The sequence below is a fragment of the Rhinoderma darwinii genome, chromosome 3, assembly GCF_050947455.1.
Source record: "Rhinoderma darwinii isolate aRhiDar2 chromosome 3, aRhiDar2.hap1, whole genome shotgun sequence".
Taxonomy (NCBI): domain Eukaryota; kingdom Metazoa; phylum Chordata; class Amphibia; order Anura; family Rhinodermatidae; genus Rhinoderma; species Rhinoderma darwinii.
The window spans coordinates 261,472,027-261,496,474 of record NC_134689.1 but is presented as its reverse complement, the minus strand read 5'-3'; the positions used below and the strand labels follow the sequence as shown (position 1 = coordinate 261,496,474).

The window sequence follows — 24,448 nt, the reverse complement described above, 5'->3', positions numbered from 1 at the left end:
GAACTAGAATGCGTGCAAAGAAGGGAAAGCAAGGTAATTAAAGGACCTCATCACAGACGGGGATTCTTTACTGTAAGAGAAGTTCGACGATTGAACTCTCTGCCACATTGAAAAGTGTTTTTTTGAAAAATATAAAATTTCATCATATTTGTACCAGATTCTGGAGATGGAACTTTGATCCAGGAATTTATTCTAATAGCCATATTTGGAGTAAGGGAGGAATTTTTCCCCTAATGACAACATTGGAATGCACTCCAAGACAGTTTTTGCCTTCCTCTGGATCAACACGGCAGGTTTACAGGTTGAATTTGATGGACCTTTTTTCAATATTATCAACTATTCAACTCTGTAACAAGCATGTAACAAAAGTGAGCTACCATGGCCCGAACCCGTGACCTTAGCGTTATTAGCACCACGCTCTAACCAACTGAGCTAACCGGCCACTTTTACACCAAAGATTCACGTCACGTCAGTAGAAAATACATGCAAACGTGTATTCATATTGATATCCTATTAACCTGAATAATAAAATAAACTTGAAATTTTTACTACTCAAAAAGCATTGGACAAATTGCTTTTGTGTTTTCCATTCCACCCCACAAAGAGTTTTCTTTCAGTACATTATATGGTACATTAAATGCTGCCATTAAAAACAAGAACTTGTCTCGCTAAAAACAAGCCCTTATATGACTATGAGGACGGAAAAATAATAAAGTTATGACTATCGGAATACAAAGAGGCAAAATCAAGATATTATTTTTGTCCTTAAGGTTGAAATTGGACCTCTAAGATGATTTCATGCAACAAACTCTGCATTTCTATAAATCACCGGTTAGACCATACATGGAATATTGTGTACAGTTTTAAGCACCTGTGTATGAGAAGGACATTGCTGAACTAGAATGCGTGCAAAGAAGGGAAAGCAAGGTAATTAAAGGACCTCATCACAGACGGGGATTCTTTACTGTAAGAGAAGTTCGACGATTGAACTCTCTGCCACATTGAAAAGTGTTTTTTTGAAAAATATAAAATTTCATCATATTTGTACCAGATTCTGGAGATGGAACTTTGATCCAGGAATTTATTCTAATAGCCATATTTGGAGTAAGGGAGGAATTTTTCCCCTAATGACAACATTGGAATGCACTCCAAGACAGTTTTTGCCTTCCTCTGGATCAACACGGCAGGTTTATAGGTTGAATTTGATGGACCTTTTTTCAATATTATCAACTATTCAACTCTGTAACAAAAGTGAGCTTCCATTGCCCGTACGGGGATCGAACCCGTGACCTTGGCGTTATTAGCACCACGCTCTAACCAACTGAGCTAACCGGCCACTTTTACACCAAAGATTCACGTCACGTCAGTAGAAAATACATGCAAACGTGTATTCATATTGATATCCTATTAACCTGAATAATAAAATAAACTTGCAATTTTTACTACTCAAAAAGCATTGGACAAATTGCTTTTGTGTTTTCCATTCCACCCCACAAAGAGTTTTCTTTCAGTACATTATATGGTACATTAAATGCTGCCATTAAAAACAAGAACTTGTCTCGCTAAAAACAAGCCCTTATATGACTATGAGGACGGAAAAATAATAAAGTTATGACTATCGGAATACAAAGAGGCAAAATCAAGATATTATTTTTGTCCTTAAGGTTGAAATTGGACCTCTAAGATGATTTCATGCAATAAACTCTGCATTTCTATAAATCACCGGTTAGACCATACATGGAATATTGTGTACAGTTTTGAGCACCTGTGTATGAGAAGGACATTGCTGAACTACAATGCGTGCAAAGAAGGGAAAGCAAGGTAATTAACCCCTTAATTACCGGGCCATTTTGCACGTTAATGACCAAGGATTATTTTTTGTTTTTCCACGGTCGCATTCCAAGAGTCGTAACTGTTTTTGTATTCCGTCTATATAGCCGTATAAGGGCTTGTTTTTTCCGGGACGAGTTGTATTTTGTAATTGTACCATTTTTAGATGCTTATAACATATTGATTAACTTTTATTAACTTTATTTTAGGAGAGAATTGAAAATAAGCAGCTATTCCAGCATTAATTTTCACGTTATAAATTTACGCCGTTTACTATGCAGCGTAAATAACATGTTAACTTTATTCTATGGGTCGGCACGATTACAGGGATACCAAATGTATAAAGGTTTTATATGTTTTTTCTACGTTTGCACAATAAAAACCCTTTTAGAAAAAAATTACTTGTTTTTGCATCGCCGCGTTCCAAGAGCCGTCATTTTTTTATTTTTCCGTCGATGTGGCCGTACGTGGGCTTGATTTTTGCGGGACAATGTGTAGTTTTCATTAGTACTATTTTGGGGTACATAGGACTTATAGATGAACTTTTATTTTATTTTTTATGGGGGGAATGGGAGAAAAGAGAGAATTTTGCCGTTGTTTTTTGCGTTTTCTTTGGACGCCGTTCATCCGGCGGTTTAATTAATGTGTTCATTTTATTGGTCAAGTTGTTACGATCGCGGGGATACCATATATGTGTATGTGTGATTTGTTTTGACCGTTTTATTAAATAAAACCACTTTTTGGGGCAAAAAAGTAGTTTTATTTGACTTTGACTGTAATTTTTTTTATTTTTTTTTTCACAAACTTTATTTAACGGTTTTACTTTTTTTTTTTTAGTCCCACCAGGGGACTTCACTATGCGATGTGCAGATCGCATATATAATGCTTTGGTATACTTCGTATACCAAAGCATTATTGCCTGTCAGTGTAAAACTGACAGGCAACCTGTTAGGTCATGCCTCTGGCATCGCCTAACAGGCAGATGCTGAAGACAGACCTGGGGGTCTTTGTTAGACCCCCGGCTGTCATGGAAACCCGACGGAGACCCGCGATTTGTTTGCGGGGGCGCCGATCGGGAGACAGAGGGAGTTCCCCCTTCTGTCAAACACATTAAATGCCGCTGTCACTGTTGACAGCGGCATTTAATGGGTTAAACTGCCGGAATCGGCGCGTGCTTCGATTCCGGCAGTTGCAGCAGGAGCCAGGCTGTGTATAACAGCCGTGCTCCTGCCGCTGATCGCGTGGGTAAACTGTCAGTACCCGCGCGATCACAGGACGGATATATCCGTCCTCCTGCGCGAACTAGCAGCTGCTGAGGACGGATATATCCGTCCTTCGGCGTTAAGGGGTTAAAGGACCTCATCACAGATGGGGATTCTTTACTGTAAGAGAAGTTCTACGATTGAACTCTCTGCCACATTGAAAAGTGTTTTTTTGAAAAATATAAAATTTAAAATATAAATAGGACGGAAAAATAATAAAGTTATGACTATCGGAATACAAAGAGGCAAAATCAAGATATTATTTTTGTCCTTAAGGTTGAAAGTGGACCTCTAAGATGATTTCATGCAACAAACTCTGCATTTCTATAAATCACCGGTTAGACCATACATGGAATATTGTGTACAGTTTTGAGCACCTGTGTATGAGAAGGACATTGCTGAACTAGAATGCGTGCAAAGAAGGGAAAGCAAGGTAATTAAAGGACCTCATCACAGACGGGGATTCTTTACTGTAAGAGCAGTTCGACGATTGAACTCTCTGCCACATTGAAAAGTGTTTTTTTGAAAAATATAAAATTTCATCATATTTGTACCAGATTCTGGAGATGGAACTTTGATCCAGGAATTTATTCTAATAGCCATATTTGGAGAAAGGGAGGAATTTTTCCCCTAATGACAACATTGGAATGCACTCCAAGACAGTTTTTGCCTTCCTCTGGATCAACACGGCAGGTTTACAGGTTGAATTTGATGGACCTTTTTTCAATATTATCAACTATTCAACTCTGTAACAAGCATGTAACAAAAGTGAGCTTCCATGGCCCGTACAGGGATCGAACCCGTGACCTTGACATTATTAGCACCACGCTCTAACCAACTGAGCTAACCGGCCACTTTTACACCAAAGATTCACGTCACATCAGTAGAAAATACATGCAAACGTGTATTCATATTGATATCCTATTAACCTGAATAATAAAATAAACTTGCAATTTTTACTACTCAAAAAGCATTGGACAAATTGCTTTTGTGTTTTCCATTCCACCCCACAAAGAGTTTTCTTTCAGTACATTATATGGTACATTAAATGCTGCCATTAAAAACAAGAACTTGTCTCGCTAAAAACAAGCCCTTATATGACTATGAGGACGGAAAAATAATAAAGTTATGACTATCGGAATACAAAGAGGCAAAATCAAGATATTATTTTTGTCCTTAAGGTTGAAAGTGGACCTCTAAGATGATTTCATGCAACAAACTCTGCATTTCTATAAATCACCGGTTAGACCATACATGGAATATTGTGTACAGTTTTGAGCACCTGTGTATGAGAAGGACATTGCTGAACTAGAATGCGTGCAAAGAAGGGAAAGCAAGGTAATTAAAGGACCTCATCACAGACGGGGATTCTTTACTGTAAGAGCAGTTCGACGATTGAACTCTCTGCCACATTGAAAAGTGTTTTTTTGAAAAATATAAAATGTCATCATATTTGTACCAGATTCTGGAGATGGAACTTTGATCCAGGAATTTATTCTAATAGCCATATTTGGAGTAAGGGAGGAATTTTTCCCCTAATGACAACATTGGAATGCACTCCAAGACAGTTTTTGCCTTCCTCTGGATCAACACGGCAGGTTTACAGGTTGAATTTGATGGACCTTTTTTCAATATTATCAACTATTCAACTCTGTAACAAGCATATAACAAAAGTGAGCTACCATGGCCCGAACCCGTGACCTTAGCGTTATTAGCACCACGCTCTAACCAACTGAGCTAACCGGCCACTTTTACACCAAAGATTCACGTCACGTCAGTAGAAAATACATGCACACGTGTATTCATATTGATATCCTATTAACCTGAATAATAAAATAAACTTGAAATTTTTACTACTCAAAAAGCATTGGACAAATTGCTTTTGTGTTTTCCATTCCACCCCACAAAGAGTTTTCTTTCAGTACATTATATGGTACATTAAATGCTGCCATTAAAAACAAGAACTTGTCTCGCTAAAAACAAGCCCTTATATGACTATGAGGACGGAAAAATAATAAAGTTATGACTATCGGAATACAAAGAGGCAAAATCAAGATATTATTTTTGTCCTTAAGGTTGAAATTGGACCTCTAAGATGATTTCATGCAACAAACTCTGCATTTCTATAAATCACCGGTTAGACCATACATGGAATATTGTGTACAGTTTTAAGCACCTGTGTATGAGAAGGACATTGCTGAACTAGAATGCGTGCAAAGAAGGGAAAGCAAGGTAATTAAAGGACCTCATCACAGACGGGGATTCTTTACTGTAAGAGAAGTTCGACGATTGAACTCTGCCACATTGAAAAGTGTTTTTTTGAAAAATATAAAATTTCATCATATTTGTACCAGATTCTGGAGATGGAACTTTGATCCAGGAATTTATTCTAATAGCCATATTTGGAGTAAGGGAGGAATTTTTCCCCTAATGACAACATTGGAATGCACTCCAAGGCAGTTTTTGCCTTCCTCTGGATCAACACGGCAGATTTATAGGTTGAATTTGATGGACCTTTTTTCAATATTATCAACTATTCAACTCTGTAACAAAAGTGAGCTTCCATGGCCCGTACGGGGATCGAACCCGTGACCTTGGCGTTATTAGCACCACGCTCTAACCAACTGAGCTAACCAGCCACTTTTACACCAAAGATTCACGTCACGTCAGTAGAAAATACATGCAAACGTGTATTCATATTGATATCCTATTAACCTGAATAATAAAATAAACTTGCAATTTTTACTACTCAAAAAGCATTGGACAAATTGCTTTTGTGTTTTCCATTCCACCCCACAAAGAGTTTTCTTTCAGTACATTATATGGTACATTAAATGCTGCCATTAAAAACAAGAACTTGTCTCGCTAAAAACAAGCCCTTATATGACTATGAGGACGGAAAAATAATAAAGTTATGACTATCGGAATACAAAGAGGCAAAATCAAGATATTATTTTTGTCCTTAAGGTTGAAATTGGACCTCTAAGATGATTTCATGCAATAAACTCTGCATTTCTATAAATCACCGGTTAGACCATACATGGAATATTGTGTACAGTTTTGAGCACCTGTGTATGAGAAGGACATTGCTGAACTACAATGTGTGCAAAGAAGGGAAAGCAAGGTAATTAACCCCTTAATGACCGGGCCATTTTGCACGTTAATGACAAAGGATTATTTTTTGTTTTTCCACGGTCGCATTCCAAGAGTCGTAACTGTTTTTGTATTCCGTCTATATAGCCGTATAAGGGCTTGTTTTTTCCGGGACGAGTTGTATTTTGTAATTGTACCATTTTTAGATGCTTATAACATATTGATTAACTTTTATTAACTTTATTTTAGGAGAGAATTGAAAATAAGCAGCTATTCCAGCATTAATTTTCACGTTATAAATTTACGCCGTTTACTATGCAGCGTAAATAACATGTTAACTTTATTCTATGGGTCGGCACGATTACAGGGATACCAAATGTATAAAGGTTTTATATGTTTTTTCTACGTTTGCACAATAAAAACCCTTTTAGAAAAAAATTACTTGTTTTTGCATCGCCGCGTTCCAAGAGCCGTCATTTTTTTATTTTTCCGTCGATGTGGCCGTACGTGGGCTTGATTTTTGCGGGACAATGTGTAGTTTTCATTAGTACTATTTTGGGGTACATAGGACTTATAGATGAACTTTTATTTTATTTTTTATGGGGGGAATGGGAGAAAAGAGAGAATTTTGCCGTTGTTTTTTGCGTTTTCTTTGGACGCCGTTCATCCGGCGGTTTAATTAATGTGTTCATTTTATTGGTCAAGTTGTTACGATCGCGGGGATACCATATATGTGTATGTGTGATTTGTTTTGACCGTTTTATTAAATAAAACCACTTTTTGGGGCAAAAAAGTAGTTTTATTTGACTTTGACTGTAATTTTTTTTATTTTTTTTTTCACAAACTTTATTTAACGGTTTTACTTTTTTTTTTTTAGTCCCACCAGGGGACTTCACTATGCGATGTGCAGATCGCATATATAATGCTTTGGTATACTTCGTATACCAAAGCATTATTGCCTGTCAGTGTAAAACTGACAGGCAACCTGTTAGGTCATGCCTCTGGCATCGCCTAACAGGCAGATGCTGAAGACAGACCTGGGGGTCTTTGTTAGACCCCCGGCTGTCATGGAAACCCGACGGAGACCCGCGATTTGTTTGCGGGGGCGCCGATCGGGAGACAGAGGGAGTTCCCCCTTCTGTCAAACACATTAAATGCCGCTGTCACTGTTGACAGCGGCATTTAATGGGTTAAACTGCCGGAATCGGCGCGTGCTTCGATTCCGGCAGTTGCAGCAGGAGCCAGGCTGTGTATAACAGCCGTGCTCCTGCCGCTGATCGCGTGGGTAAACTGTCAGTACCCGCGCGATCACAGGACGGATATATCCGTCCTCCTGCGCGAACTAGCAGCTGCTGAGGACGGATATATCCGTCCTTCGGCGTTAAGGGGTTAAAGGACCTCATCACTGATGGGGATTCTTTACTGTAAGAGAAGTTCTACGATTGAACTCTCTGCCACATTGAAAAGTGTTTTTTTGAAAAATATAAAATTTAAAATATAAATAGGACGGAAAAATAATAAAGTTATGACTATCGGAATACAAAGAGGCAAAATCAAGATATTATTTTTGTCCTTAAGGTTGAAATTGGACCTCTAAGATGATTTCATGCAATAAACTCTGCATTTCTATAAATCACCGGTTAGACCATACATGGAATATTGTGTACAGTTTTGAGCACCTGTGTATGAGAAGGACATTGCTGAACTACAATGTGTGCAAAGAAGGGAAAGCAAGGTAATTAACCCCTTAATGACCGGGCCATTTTGCACGTTAATGACAAAGGATTATTTTTTGTTTTTCCACGGTCGCATTCCAAGAGTCGTAACTGTTTTTGTATTCCGTCTATATAGCCGTATAAGGGCTTGTTTTTTCCGGGACGAGTTGTATTTTGTAATTGTACCATTTTTAGATGCTTATAACATATTGATTAACTTTTATTAACTTTATTTTAGGAGAGAATTGAAAATAAGCAGCTATTCCAGCATTAATTTTCACGTTATAAATTTACGCCGTTTACTATGCAGCGTAAATAACATGTTAACTTTATTCTATGGGTCGGCACGATTACAGGGATACCAAATGTATAAAGGTTTTATATGTTTTTTCTACGTTTGCACAATAAAAACCCTTTTAGAAAAAAATTACTTGTTTTTGCATCGCCGCGTTCCAAGAGCCGTCATTTTTTTATTTTTCCGTCGATGTGGCCGTACGTGGGCTTGATTTTTGCGGGACAATGTGTAGTTTTCATTAGTACTATTTTGGGGTACATAGGACTTATAGATGAACTTTTATTTTATTTTTTATGGGGGGAATGGGAGAAAAGAGAGAATTTTGCCGTTGTTTTTTGCGTTTTCTTTGGACGCCGTTCATCCGGCGGTTTAATTAATGTGTTCATTTTATTGGTCAAGTTGTTACGATCGCGGGGATACCATATATGTGTATGTGTGATTTGTTTTGACCGTTTTATTAAATAAAACCACTTTTTGGGGCAAAAAAGTAGTTTTATTTGACTTTGACTGTAATTTTTTTTATTTTTTTTTTCACAAACTTTATTTAACGGTTTTACTTTTTTTTTTTTAGTCCCACCAGGGGACTTCACTATGCGATGTGCAGATCGCATATATAATGCTTTGGTATACTTCGTATACCAAAGCATTATTGCCTGTCAGTGTAAAACTGACAGGCAACCTGTTAGGTCATGCCTCTGGCATCGCCTAACAGGCAGATGCTGAAGACAGACCTGGGGGTCTTTGTTAGACCCCCGGCTGTCATGGAAACCCGACGGAGACCCGCGATTTGTTTGCGGGGGCGCCGATCGGGAGACAGAGGGAGTTCCCCCTTCTGTCAAACACATTAAATGCCGCTGTCACTGTTGACAGCGGCATTTAATGGGTTAAACTGCCGGAATCGGCGCGTGCTTCGATTCCGGCAGTTGCAGCAGGAGCCAGGCTGTGTATAACAGCCGTGCTCCTGCCGCTGATCGCGTGGGTAAACTGTCAGTACCCGCGCGATCACAGGACGGATATATCCGTCCTCCTGCGCGAACTAGCAGCTGCTGAGGACGGATATATCCGTCCTTCGGCGTTAAGGGGTTAAAGGACCTCATCACAGATGGGGATTCTTTACTGTAAGAGAAGTTCTACGATTGAACTCTCTGCCACATTGAAAAGTGTTTTTTTGAAAAATATAAAATTTAAAATATAAATAGGACGGAAAAATAATAAAGTTATGACTATCGGAATACAAAGAGGCAAAATCAAGATATTATTTTTGTCCTTAAGGTTGAAAGTGGACCTCTAAGATGATTTCATGCAACAAACTCTGCATTTCTATAAATCACCGGTTAGACCATACATGGAATATTGTGTACAGTTTTGAGCACCTGTGTATGAGAAGGACATTGCTGAACTAGAATGCGTGCAAAGAAGGGAAAGCAAGGTAATTAAAGGACCTCATCACAGACGGGGATTCTTTACTGTAAGAGCAGTTCGACGATTGAACTCTCTGCCACATTGAAAAGTGTTTTTTTGAAAAATATAAAATTTCATCATATTTGTACCAGATTCTGGAGATGGAACTTTGATCCAGGAATTTATTCTAATAGCCATATTTGGAGTAAGGGAGGAATTTTTCCCTTAATGACAACATTGGAATGCACTCCAAGACAGTTTTTGCCTTCCTCTGGATCAACACGGCAGGTTTACAGGTTGAATTTGATGGACCTTTTTTCAATATTATCAACTATTCAACTCTGTAACAAGCATGTAACAAAAGTGAGCTACCATGGCCCGAACCCGTGACCTTAGTGTTATTAGCACCACGCTCTAACCAACTGAGCTAACCGGCCACTTTTACACCAAAGATTCACGTCACGTCAGTAGAAAATACATGCAAACGTGTATTCATATTGATATCCTATTAACCTGAATAATAAAATAAACTTGAAATTTTTACTACTCAAAAAGCATTGGACAAATTGCTTTTGTGTTTTCCATTCCACCCCACAAAGAGTTTTCTTTCAGTACATTATATGGTACATTAAATACTGCCATTAAAAACAAGAAATTGTCTCGCTAAAAACAAGCCCTTATATGACTATGAGGACGGAAAAATAATAAAGTTATGACTATCGGAATACAAAGAGGCAAAATCAAGATATTATTTTTGTCCTTAAGGTTGAAATTGGACCTCTAAGATGATTTCATGCAACAAACTCTGCATTTCTATAAATCACCGGTTAGACCATACATGGAATATTGTGTACAGTTTTGAGCACCTGTGTATGAGAAAGACATTGCTGAACTAGAATGCGTGCAAAGAAGGGAAAGCAAGGTAATTAAAGGACCTCATCACAGACGGGGATTCTTTACTGTAAGAGAAGTTCGACGATTGAACTCTCTGCCACATTGAAAAGTGTTTTTTTGAAAAATATAAAATTTCATTAAATTTGTACCAGATTCTGGAGATGGAACTTTGATCCAGGAATTTATTCTAATAGCCATATTTGGAGTAAGGGAGGAATTTTTCCCCTAATGACAACATTGGAATGCACTCCAAGACAGTTTTTGCCTTCCTCTGGATCAACACAGCAGGTTTATAGGTTGAATTTGATGGACCTTTTTTCAATATTATCAACTATTCAACTCTGTAACAAGCATGTAACAAAAATGAGCTTCCACGGCCCGTACGGGGATCGAACCCGTGGCCTTGGGGTTATTAGCACCACACTCTAACCAACTGAGCTAACCGGCCACTTTTACACCAAAGATTCACGTCACGTCAGTAGAAAATACATGCAAACGTGTATTCATATTGATATCCTATTAACCTAAATAATAAAATAAACTTGCAATTTTTACTACTCAAAAAGCATTGGACAAATTGCTTTTGTGTTTTCCATTCCACCCCACAAAGAGTTTTCTTTCAGTACATTATATGGTACATTAAATGCTGCCATTAAAAACAAGAACTTGTCTCGCTAAAAACAAGCCCTTATATAACTATGAGGACGGAAAAATAATAAAGTTATGACTATCGGAATACAAAGAGGCAAAATCAAGATATTATTTTTGTCCTTAAGGTTGAAATTGGACCTCTAAGATGATTTCATGCAACAAACTCTGCATTTCTATAAATCACCGGTTAGACCATACATGGAATATTGTGTACAGTTTTGAGCACCTGTGTATGAGAAGGACATTGCTGAACTAGAATGCGTGAAAAGAAGGGAAAGCAAGGTAATTAAAGGACCTCATCACAGACGGGGATTCTTTACTGTAAGAGCAGTTCGACGATTGAACTCTCTGCCACATTGAAAAGTGTTTTTTTGAAAAATATAAAATTTCATCATATTTGTACCAGATTCTGGAGATGGAACTTTGATCCAGGAATTTATTCTAATAGCCATATTTGGAGTAAGGGAGGAATTTTTCCCCTAATGACAACATTGGAATGCACTCCAAGACAGTTTTTGCCTTGCTCTGGATCAACACGGCAGGTTTATAGGTTGAATTTGATGGACCTTTTTTCAATATTATCAACTATTCAACTCTGTAACAAGCATGTAACAAAATTGAGCTTCCATGGCCCGTACGGGGATCGAACCCGTGACCTTGGCGTTATTAGCACCACGCTCTAACCAACTGAGCTAACCGGCCACTATTACACCAAAGATTCACGTCACGTCAGTAGAAAATACATGCAAACGTGTATTCATATTGATATCCTATTAACCTGAATAATAAAATAAACTTGCAATTTTTACTACTCAAAAAGCATTGGACAAATTGCTTTTGTGTTTTCCATTCCACCCCACAAAGAGTTTTCTTTCAGTACATTATATGGTACATTAAATGCTGCCATTAAAAACAAGAACTTGTCTCGCAAAAAACAAGCCCTTATATGACTATGAGGACGGAAAAATAATAAAGTTATGACTATCGGAATACAAAGAGGCAAAATCAAGATATTATTTTTGTCCTTAAGGTTGAAATTGGACCTCTAAGATGATTTCATGCAACAAACTCTGCATTTCTATAAATCACCGGTTAGACCATACATGGAATATTGTGTACAGTTTTGAGCACCTGTGTATGAGAAGGACATTGCTGAACTAGAATGCGTGCAAAGAAGGGAAAGCAAGGTAATTAAAGGACCTCATCACAGACGGGGATTCTTTACTGTAAGAGCAGTTCGACGATTGAACTCTCTGCCACATTGAAAAGTGTTTTTTTGAAAAATATAAAATTTCATCATATTTGTACCAGATTCTGGAGATGGAACTTTGATCCAGGAATTTATTCTAATAGCCATATTTGGAGTAAGGGAGGAATTTTTCCCCTAATGACAACATTGGAATGCACTCCAAGACAGTTTTTGCCTTCCTCTGGATCAACACGGCAGGTTTATAGGTTGAATTTGATGGACCTTTTTTCAATATTATCAACTATTCAACTCTGTAACAAAAGAGAGCTTCCATGGCCCGTACGGGGATCGAACCCGTGACCTTGGTGTTATTAGCACCACGCTCTAACCAACTGAGCTAACCGGCCACTTTTACACCAAAGATACACGTCACGTCAGTAGAAAATACATGCAAACGTGTATTCATATTGATATCCTATTAACCTGAATAATAAAATAAACTTGCAATTTTTACTACTCAAAAAGCATTGGACAAATTGCTTTTGTGTTTTCCATTCCACCCCACAAAGAGTTTTCTTCAGTACATTATATGGTACATTAAATGCTGCCATTAAAAACAAGAACTTGTCTCGCTAAAAACAAGCCCTTATATGACTATGAGGACGGAAAAATAATAAAGTTATGACTATCGGAATACAAAGAGGCAAAATCAAGATATTATTTTTCCATTCCACCCCACAAAGAGTTTTCTTTCAGTACATTATATGGTACATTAAATGCTGCCATTAAAAACAAGAACTTGTCTCGCTAAAAACAAGCCCTTATATGACTATGAGGACGGAAAAATAATAAAGTTATGACTATCAGAATACAAAGAGGCAAAATCAAGATATTATTTTTGTCCTTAAGGTTGAAATTGAACCTCTAAGATGATTTCATGCAACAAACTCTGCATTTCTATAAATCAACGGTTAGACCATACATGGAATATTGTGTACAGTTTTAAGCACCTGTGTATGAGAAGGACATTGCTGAACTAGAATGCGTGCAAAGACGGGAAAGCAATGTAATTAAAGGACCTCATCACAGACGGGGATTCTTTACTGTAAGAGCAGTTCGACGATTGAACTCTCTGCCACATTGAAAAGTGTTTTTTTGAAAAATATAAAATTTGATCATATTTGTACCAGATTCTGGAGATGGAACTTTGATCCAGGAATTTATTCTAATAGCCATATTTGGAGTAAGGGAGGAATTTTTCCCCTAATGACAACATTGGAATGCACTCCAAGACAGTTTTTGCCCTCCTCTGGATCAACACGGCAGGTTTATAGGTTGAATTTGATGGACCTTTTTTCAATATTATCAACTATTCAACTCTGTAACAAGCATGTAACAAAAGTGAGCTTCCATGGCCCGTACGGGGATCGAACCCATGACCTTGGCGTTATTAGCACCACGCTCTAACAAACTGAGCTAACCGGCCACTTTTACACCAAAGATTCACGTCACGTCAGTAGAAAATACATGCAAACGTGTATTCATATTGATATCCTATTAACCTGAATAATAAAATAAACTTGCAATTTTTACTACTCAAAAAGCATTGGACAAATTGCTTTTGTGTTTTCCATTCCACCCCACAAAGAGTTTTCTTCAGTACATTATATGGTACATTAAATGCTGCCATTAAAAACAAGAACTTGTCTCGCTAAAAACAAGCCCTTATATGACTATGAGGACGGAAAAATAATAAAGTTATGACTATCGGAATACAAAGAGGCAAAATCAAGATATTATTTTTCCATTCCACCCCACAAAGAGTTTTCTTTCAGTACATTATATGGTACATTAAATGCTGCCATTAAAAACAAGAACTTGTCTCGCTAAAAACAAGCCCTTATATGACTATGAGGACGGAAAAATAATAAAGTTATGACTATCGGAATACAAAGAGGCAAAATCAAGATATTATTTTTGTCCTTAAGGTTGAAATTGGACCTCTAAGATGATTTCATGCAACAAACTCTGCATTTCTATAAATCACCGGTTAGACCATACATGGAATATTGTGTACAGTTTTGAGCACCTGTGTAAGAGAAGGACATTGCTGAACTAGAATGCGTGCAAAGAAGGGAAAGCAAGGTAATTAAAGGACCTCATCACAGACGGGGATTCTTTACTGTAAGAGCAGTTCGACGATTGAACTCTCCGCCACATTGAAAAGTGTTTTTTTGAAAAATATAAAATTTCATCATATTTGTACCAGATACTGGAGATGGAACTTTGATCCAGGAATTTATTCTAATAGCCAAATATGGAGTAAGGGAGGAATTTTTCCCCTAATGACAACATTGGAATGCACTCCAAGACAGTTTTTGCCTTCCTCTGGATCAACACAGCAGGTTTATAGGTTGAATTTGATGGACCTTTTTTCAATATTATCAACTATTCAACTCTGTAACAAGCATGTAACAAATGTGAGCTTCCATGGCCCGTACGGGGATCGAACCCGTGACCTTGGTGTTATTAGCACCACGCTCTAACCAACTGAGCTAACCGGCCACTTTACACCAAAGATTCACGTCACGTCAGTAGAAAATACATGCAAACGTGTATTCATATTGATATCCTATTAACCTGAATAATAAAATAAACTTGCAATTTTTACTACTCAAAAAGCATTGGACAAATTGCTTTTGTGTTTTCCATTCCACCCCACAAAGAGTTTTCTTCAGTACATTATATGGTACATTAAATGCTGCCATTAAAAACAAGAACTTGTCTCGCTAAAAACAAGCCCTTATATGACTATGAGGACGGAAAAATAATAAAGTTATGACTATCGGAATACAAAGAGGCAAAATCAAGATATTATTTTTCCATTCCACCCCACAAAGAGTTTTCTTTCAGTACATTATATGGTACATTAAATGCTGCCATTAAAAACAAGAACTTGTCTCGCTAAAAACAAGCCCTTATATGACTATGAGGACGGAAAAATAATAAAGTTATGACTATCAGAATACAAAGAGGCAAAATCAAGATATTATTTTTATCCTTAAGGTTGAAATTGAACCTCTAAGATGATTTCATGCAACAAACTCTGCATTTCTATAAATCACCGGTTAGACCATACATGGAATATTGTGTACAGTTTTAAGCACCTGTGTATGAGAAGGACATTGCTGAACTAGAATGCGTGCAAAGACGGGAAAGCAAGGTAATTAAAGGACCTCATCACAGACGGGGATTCTTTACTGTAAGAGCAGTTCGACGATTGAACTCTCTGCCACATTGAAAAGTGTTTTTTTGAAAAATATAAAATTTGATCATATTTGTACCAGATTCTGGAGATGGAACTTTGATCCAGGAATTTATTCTAATAGCCATATTTGGAGTAAGGGAGGAATTTTTCCCCTAATGACAACATTGGAATGCACTCCAAGACAGTTTTTGCCTTCCTCTGGATCAACACGGCAGGTTTATAGGTTGAATTTGATGGACCTTTTTTCAATATTATCAACTATTCAACTCTGTAACAAGCATGTAACAAAAGTGAGCTTCCATGGCCCGTACGGGGATCGAACCCATGACCTTGGCGTTATTAGCACCACGCTCTAACAAATTGAGCTAACCGGCCACTTTTACACCAAAGATTCACGTCACGTCAGTAGAAAATACATGCAAACGTGTATTCATATTGATATCCTATTAACCTGAATAATAAAATAAACTTGCAATTTTTACTACTCAAAAAGCATTGGACAAATTGCTTTTGTGTTTTCCATTCCACCCCACAAAGAGTTTTCTTCAGTACATTATATGGTACATTAAATGCTGCCATTAAAAACAAGAACTTGTCTCGCTAAAAACAAGCCCTTATATGACTATGAGGATGGAAAAATAATAAAGTTATGACTATCGGAATACAAAGAGGCAAAATCAAGATATTATTTTTCCATTCCACCCCACAAAGAGTTTTCTTTCAGTACATTATATGGTACATTAAATGCTGCCATTAAAAACAAGAACTTGTCTCGCTAAAAACAAGCCCTTATATGACTATGAGGACGGAAAAATAATAAAGTTATGACTATCAGAATACAAAGAGGCAAAATCAAGATATTATTTTTGTCCTTAAGGTTGAAATTGAACCTCTAAGATGATTTCATGCAACAAACTCTGCATTTCTATAAATCACCGGTTAGACCATACATGGAATATTGTGTACAGTTTTAAGCACCTGTGTATGAGAAGGACATTGCTGAACTAGAATGCGTGCAAAGACGGGAAAGCAAGGTAATTAAAGGACCTCATCACAGACGGGGATTCTTTACTGTAAGAGCAGTTCGACGATTGAACTCTCTGCCACATTGAAAAGTGTTTTTTTGAAAAATATAAAATGTCATCATATTTGTACCAGATTCTGGAGATGGAACTTTGATCCAGGAATTTATTCTAATAGCCATATTTGGAGTAAGGGAGGAATTTTTCCCCTAATGACAACATTGGAATGCACTCCAAGACAGTTTTTGCCTTCCTCTGGATCAACACGGCAGGTTTATAGGTTGAATTTGATGGACCTTTTTTCAATATTATCAACTATTCAACTCTGTAACAAGCATGTAACAAAAGTGAGCTTCCATGGCCCGTACGGGGATCGAACCCATGACCTTGGTGTCATTAGCACCACGCTCTAACCAACTGAGCTAACCGGCCACTTTTACCCCAAAGATTCACGTCACGTCAGTAGAAAATACATGCAAACGTGTATTCATATTGATATCCTATTAACCTGAATAATAAAATAAACTTGCAATTTTTACTACTCAAAAAGCATTGGACAAATTGCTTTTGTGTTTTCCATTCCACCCCACAAAGAGTTTTCTTTCAGTACATTATATGGTACATTAAATGCTGCCATTAAAAACAAGAACTTGTCTCGCTAAAAACAAGCCCTTATATGACTATGAGGACGGAAAAATAATAAAGTTATGACTATCGGAATACAAAGAGGCAAAATCAAGATATTATTTTTGTCCTTAAGGTTGAAATTGGACCTCTAAGATGATTTCATGCAACAAACTCTGCATTTCTATAAATCACCGGTTAGACCATACATGGAATATTGTGTACAGTTTTGAGCACCTGTGTATGAGAAGGACATTGCTGAACTAGAATGCGTGCAAAGAAGGGAAAGCAAGGTAATTAAAGGACCTCATCACAGACGGGGATTCTTTACTGTAAGAGCAGTTCGACGATTGAACTCTCTGCCACATTGAAAAGTGTTTTTTTGAAAAATATAAAATGTCATCATATTTGTACCAGATTCTGGAGATGGAACTTTGATCCAGGAATTTATTCTAATAGCCATATTTGGAGTAAGGGAGGAATTTTTCCCCTAATGACAACATTGGAATGCACTCCAAGACAGTTTTTGCCTTCCTCTGGATCAACACGGCAGGTTTATTGGTTGAATTTGATGGACCTTTTTTCAATATTATCAACTATTCAACTCTGTAACAAAAGTGAGCTTCCATGACCCGTACGGGGAACGAACCCGTGACCTTGGCGTTATTAGCACCACGCTCTAACCAACTGAGCTAACCGGCCACTTTTACACCAAAGATTCACGTCACGTCAGTAGAAAATACATGCAAACGTGTATTCATATTGATATCCTATTAACCTGAATAATAAAATAAACTTGCAATTTTTACTACTCAAAAAGCATTGGACAAATTGCTTTTGTGTTTTCCATTCCACCCCACAAAGAGTTTTCTTCAGTACATTATATGGTACATTAAATGCTGCCATTAAAAACAAGAACTTGTCTCGCTAAAAACAAGCCCTTATATGACTATGAGGACGGAAAAATAATAAAGTTATGACTATCGGAATACAAAGAGGCAAAATCAAGATATTATTTTTGTCCTTAAGGTTGAAATTGGACCTCTAAGATGATTTCATGTAACAAACTCTGCATTTCTATAAATCACCGGTTAGACCATACATGGAATATTGTGTACAGTTTTGAGCACCTGTGTATGAGAAGGACATTGCTGAACTAGAATGCGTGCAAAGAAGGGAAAGCAAGGTAATTAAAGGACCTCATCACAGACGGGGATTCTTTACTGTAAGAGCAGTTCGACGATTGAACTCTCTGCCACATTGAAAAGTGTTTTTTTGAAAAATATAAAATGTCATCATATTTGTACCAGATTCTGGAGATGGAACTTTGATCCAGGAATTTATTCTAATAGCCATATTTGGAGTAAGGGAGGAATTTTTCCCCTAATGACAACATTGGAATGCACTCCAAGACAGTTTTTGCCTTCCTCTGGATCAACACGGCAGGTTTATAGGTTGAATTTGATGGACCTTTTTTCAATATTATCAACTATTCAACTCTGTAACAAGCATGTAACAAAAGTGAGCTTCCATGGCCCGTACGGGGATCGAACCCATGACCTTGGTGTCATTAGCACCACGCTCTAACCAACTGAGCTAACCGGCCACTTTTACCCCAAAGATTCACGTCACGTCAGTAGAAAATACATGCAAACGTGTATTCATATTGATATCCTATTAACCTGAATAATAAAATAAACTTGCAATTTTTACTACTCAAAAAGCATTGGACAAATTGCTTTTGTGTTTTCCATTCCACCCCACAAAGAGTTTTCTTTCAGTACATTATATGGTACATTAAATGCTGCCATTAAAAACAAGAACTTGTCTCGCTAAAAACAAGCCCTTATATGACTATGAGGACGGAAAAATAATAAAGTTATGACTATCGGAATACAAAGAGGCAAAATCAAGATATTATTTTTGTCCTTAAGGTTGAAATTGGACCTCTAAGATGATTTCATGCAACAAACTCTGCATTTCTATAAATCACCGGTTAGACCATACATGGAATATTGTGTACAGTTTTGAGCACCTGTGTATGAGAAGGACATTGCTGAACTAGAATGCGTGCAAAGAAGGGAAAGCAAGGTAATTAAAGGACCTCATCACAGACGGGGATTCTTTACTGTAAGAGCAGTTCGACGATTGAACTCTCTGCCACATTGAAAAGTGTTTTTTTGAAAAATATAAAATGTCATCATATTTGTACCAGATTCTGGAGATGGAACTTTGATCCAGGAATTTATTCTAATAGCCATATTTGGAGTAAGGGAGGAATTTTTCCCCTAATGACAACATTGGAATGCACTCCAAGACAGTTTTTGCCTTCCTCTGGATCAACACGGCAGGTTTATAGGTTGAATTTGATGGACCTTTTTTCAATATTATCAACTATTCAACTCTGTAACAAAAGTGAGCTTCCATGACCCGTACGGGGATCGAACCCGTGACCTTGGCGTTATTAGCACCACGCTCTAACCAACTGAGCTAACCGGCCACTTTTACACCAAAGATTCACGTCACGTCAGTAGAAAATACATGCAAACGTGTATTCATATTGATATCCTATTAACCTGAATAATAAAATAAACTTGCAATTTTTACTACTCAAAAAGCATTGGACAAATTGCTTTTGTGTTTTCCATTCCACCCCACAAAGAGTTTTCTTCAGTACATTATATGGTACATTAAATGCTGCCATTAAAAACAAGAACTTGTCTCGCTAAAAACAAGCCCTTATATGACTATGAGGACGGAAAAATAATAAAGTTATGACTATCGGAATACAAAGAGGCAAAATCAAGATATTATTTTTGTCCTTAAGGTTGAAATTGGACCTCTAAGATGATTTCATGTAACAAACTCTGCATTTCTATAAATCACCGGTTAGACCATACATGGAATATTGTGTACAGTTTTGAGCACCTGTGTATGAGAAGGACATTGCTGAACTAGAATGCGTGCAAAGAAGGGAAAGCAAGGTAATTAAAGGACCTCATCACAGACGGGGATTCTTTACTGTAAGAGCAGTTCGACGATTGAACTCTCTGCCACATTGAAAAGTGTTTTTTTTAAAAATATAAAATGTCATCATATTTGTACCAGATTCTGGAGATGGAACTTTGATCCAGGAATTTATTCTAATAGCCATATTTGGAGTAAGGGAGGAATTTTTCCCCTAATGACAACATTGGAATGCACTCCAAGACAGTTTTTGCCTTCCTCTGGATCAACACGGCAGGTTTATAGGTTGAATTTGATGGACCTTTTTTCAATATTATCAACTATTCAACGCTGTAACAAAAGTGAGCTTCCATGGCCCATACGGGGATCGAACCCGTGACCTTGGCGTTATTAGCACCACGCTCTAACCAACTGAGCTAACCGGCCACTTTTACACCAAAGATTCACGTCACGTCAGTAGAAAATACATGCAAACGTGTATTCATATTGATATCCTATTAACCTGAATAATAAAATAAACTTGCAATTTTTACTACTCAAAAAGCATTGGACAAATTGCTTTTGTGTTTTCCATTCCACCCCACAAATTGTTTTCTTCAGTACATTATATGGTACATTAAATGCTGCCATTAAAAACAAGAACTTGTCTCGCTAAAAACAAGCCCTTATATGACTATGAGGACGGAAAAATAATAAAGTTATGACTATCGGAATACAAAGAGGCAAAATCAAGATATTATTTTTGTCCTTAAGATTGAAATTGGACCTCTAAGATGATTTCATGCAACAAACTCTGCATTTCTATAAATCACCGGTTACACCATACATCGAATATTGTGTACAGTTTTGAGCACCTGTGTATGAGAAGGACATTGCTGAACTAGAATGCGTGCAAAGAAGGGAAAGCAAGGTAATTAAAGGACCTCATCACAGACGGGGATTCTTTACTGTAAGAGCAGTTCGACGATTGAACTCTCTGCCACATTGAAAAGTGTTTTTTTGAAAAATATAAAATTTCATCATATTTGTACCAGATTCTGGAGATGGAACTTTGATCCAGGAATTTATTCTAATAGCCATATTTGGAGTAAGGGAGGAATTTTTCCCCTAATGACAACATTGGAATGCACTCCAAGACAGTTTTTGCCTTCCTCTGGATCAACACGGCAGGTTTATAGGTTGAATTTGATGGACCTTTTTTCAATATTATCAACTATTCAACTCTGTAACAAGCATGTAACAAAAGTGAGCTAACCATGGCCCATACAGGGACCGAACCCGTGACCTTGGTGTTATTAGCACCACGCTCTAACCAACTGAGCTAACCGGCCACTTTTACACCAAAGATTCACGTCACGTCAGTAGAAAATACATGCAAACGTGTATTCATATTGATATCCTATTAACCTGAATAATAAAATAAACTTGCAATTTTTACTACTCAAAAAGCATTGGACAAATTGCTTTTGTGTTTTCCATTCCACCCCACAAAGAGTTTTCTTTCAGTACATTATATGGTACATTAAATGCTGCCATTAAAAACAAGAACTTGTCTCGCTAAAAACAAGCCCTTATATGACTATGAGGACGGAAAAATAATAAAGTTATGACTATCGGAATACAAAGAGGCAAAATCAAGATATTATTTTTGTCCTTAAGGTTGAAATTGGACCTCTAAGATGATTTCATGCAACAAACTCTGCATTTCTATAAATCACCGGTTAGACCATACATGGAATATTGTGTACTGTTTTGAGCACCTGTGTATGAGAAGGACATTGCTGAACTAGAATGCGTGCAAAGAAGGGAAAGCAAGGTAATTAAAGGACCTCATCACAGACGGGGATTCTTTACTGTAAGAGCAGTTCGACGATTGAACTCTCTGCCACATTGAAAAGTGTTTTTTTGAAAAATATAAAATGTCATCATATTTGTACCAGATTCTGGAGATGGAACTTTGATCCAGGAATTTATTCTAATAGCCATATTTGGAGTAAGGGATGAATTTTTCCCCTAATGACAACATTGGAATGCACTCCAAGACAGTTTTTGCCTTCCTCTGGATCAACACGGCAGGTTTATAGGTTGAATTTGATGGACCTTTTTTCAATATTATCATCTATTCAACTCTGTAACAAGCATGTAACAAAAGTGAGCTTCCATAGCCCGTACGTGGATCGAACCCGTGACCTTGGCGTTATTAGCACCACGCTCTAACCAACTGAGCTAACCGGCCACTTTTACACCAAAGATTCACGTCACATCAGTAGAAAATACATGCAAACGTGTATTCATATTGATATCCTATTAACCTGAATAATAAAATAAACTTGCAATTTTTACTACTCAAAAAGCATTGGACAAATTGCTTTTGTGTTTTCCATTCCACCCCACAAAGAGTTTTATTTCAGTACATTATATGGTACATTAAATGCTGCCATTAAAAACAAGAACTTGTCTCGCTAAAAACAAGCCCTTATATGACTATGAGGACGGAAAAATAATAAAGTTATGACTATCGGAATACAAAGAGGCAAAATCAAGATATTATTTTTGTCCTTAAGGTTGAAATTGGACCTCTAAGATGATTTCATGTAACAAACTCTGCATTTCTATAAATCACCGGTTAGACCATACATGGAATATTGTGTACAGTTTTGAGCACCTGTGTATGAGAAGGACATTGCTGAACTAGAATGCGTGCAAAGAAGGGAAAGCAAGGTAATTAAAGGACCTCATCACAGACGGGGATTCTTTACTGTAAGAGCAGTTCGACGATTGAACTCTCTGCCACATTGAAAAGTGTTTTTTTGAAAAATATAAAATGTCATCATATTTGTACCAGATTCTGGAGATGGAACTTTGATCCAGGAATTTATTCTAATAGCCATATTTGGAGTAAGGGAGGAATTTTTCCCCTAATGACAACATTGGAATGCACTCCAAGACAGTTTTTGCCTTCCTCTGGATCAACACGGCAGGTTTATAGGTTGAATTTGATGGACCTTTTTTCAATATTATCAACTATTCAACTCTGTAACAAGCATGTAACAAAAGTGAGCTTCCATGGCCCATACGGGGATCGAACCCATGACCTTGGCGTTATTAGCACCACACTCTAACCAACTGAGCTAGCCGGCCACTTTTACACCAAAGATTCACGTCACGTCAGTAGAAAATACATGCAAACGTGTATTCATATTGATATCCTATTAACCTGAATAATAAAATAAACTTGCAATTTTTACTACTCAAAAAGCATTGGACAAATTGCTTTTGTGTTTTCCATTCCACCTCACAAAGAGTTTTCTTTCAGTACATTATATGGTACATTAAATGCTGCCATTAAAAACAAGAACTTGTCTCGCTAAAAACAAGCCCTTATATGACTATGAGGACGGAAAAATAATAAAGTTATGACTATCGGAATACAAAGAGGCAAAATCAAGATATTATTTTTGTCCTTAAGGTTGAAATTGGACCTCTAAGATGATTTCATGCAACAAACTCTGCATTTCTATAAATCACTGGTTAGACCATACATGGAATATTGTGTACAGTTTTGAGCACCTGTGTATGAAAAGGACATTGCTGAACTAGAATGCGTGCAAAGAAGGGAAAGCAAGGTAATTAAAGGACCTCATCACAGACGGGGATTCTTTACTGTAAGAGCAGTTCGACGATTGAACTCTCTGCCACATTGAAAAGTGTTTTTTTGAAAAATATAAAATGTCATCATATTTGTACCAGATTCTGGAGATGGAACTTTGATCCAGGAATTTATTCTAATAGCCATATTTGGAGTAAGGGAGGAATTTTTCCCCTAATGACAACATTGGAATGCACTCCAAGACAGTTTTTGCCTTCCTCTGGATCAACACGGCAGGTTTATAGGTTGAATTTGATGGACCTTTTTTTAATATTATCAACTATTCAACTCTGTAACAAGCATGTAACAAAAGTGAGCTTCCATGGCCCATACGGGGATCGAACCCGTGACCTTGGCGTTATTAGCACCACACTCTAACCAACTGAGCTAACCGGCCACTTTTATACCAAAGACACACTTCACGTCACGTCAGTAGAAAATACATGCAAACGTGTATTCATATTGATATCCTATTAACCTGAATAATAAAATAAACTTGCAATTTTTACTACTCAAAAAGCATTGGACAAATTTCTTTTGTGTTTCCCATTCCACCCCACAAAGAGTTTTCTTTCAGTACATTATATG

At 37.2% G+C, this 24,448-nt stretch overlaps 7 non-coding genes across 7 annotated transcripts; all 7 read right to left on the bottom strand.

Annotated features, from left to right (window-relative positions):
* Positions 1-5,657: 5,657 nt before the first annotated feature.
* TRNAI-AAU (transfer RNA isoleucine (anticodon AAU)) lies at positions 5,658-5,731 on the bottom strand. The gene has a single exon. It is a non-coding gene; the product is annotated as a tRNA-Ile (tRNA).
* A 6,038-nt stretch (positions 5,732-11,769) lies between these two features.
* TRNAI-AAU (transfer RNA isoleucine (anticodon AAU)) lies at positions 11,770-11,843 on the bottom strand. Its single transcript has one exon. It is a non-coding gene; the product is annotated as a tRNA-Ile (tRNA).
* An 820-nt stretch (positions 11,844-12,663) lies between these two features.
* On the bottom strand, positions 12,664-12,737 carry TRNAI-AAU (transfer RNA isoleucine (anticodon AAU)). The gene has a single exon. It is a non-coding gene; the product is annotated as a tRNA-Ile (tRNA).
* A 2,084-nt stretch (positions 12,738-14,821) lies between these two features.
* Positions 14,822-14,895, bottom strand: TRNAI-AAU (transfer RNA isoleucine (anticodon AAU)). The gene has a single exon. It is a non-coding gene; the product is annotated as a tRNA-Ile (tRNA).
* A 4,775-nt stretch (positions 14,896-19,670) lies between these two features.
* TRNAI-AAU (transfer RNA isoleucine (anticodon AAU)) lies at positions 19,671-19,744 on the bottom strand. The gene has a single exon. It is a non-coding gene; the product is annotated as a tRNA-Ile (tRNA).
* An 819-nt stretch (positions 19,745-20,563) lies between these two features.
* On the bottom strand, positions 20,564-20,637 carry TRNAI-AAU (transfer RNA isoleucine (anticodon AAU)). The gene has a single exon. It is a non-coding gene; the product is annotated as a tRNA-Ile (tRNA).
* Positions 20,638-24,183: 3,546 nt separating this feature from the next.
* On the bottom strand, positions 24,184-24,257 carry TRNAI-AAU (transfer RNA isoleucine (anticodon AAU)). The gene has a single exon. It is a non-coding gene; the product is annotated as a tRNA-Ile (tRNA).
* Between the last annotated feature and the right edge of the window lie 191 nt (positions 24,258-24,448).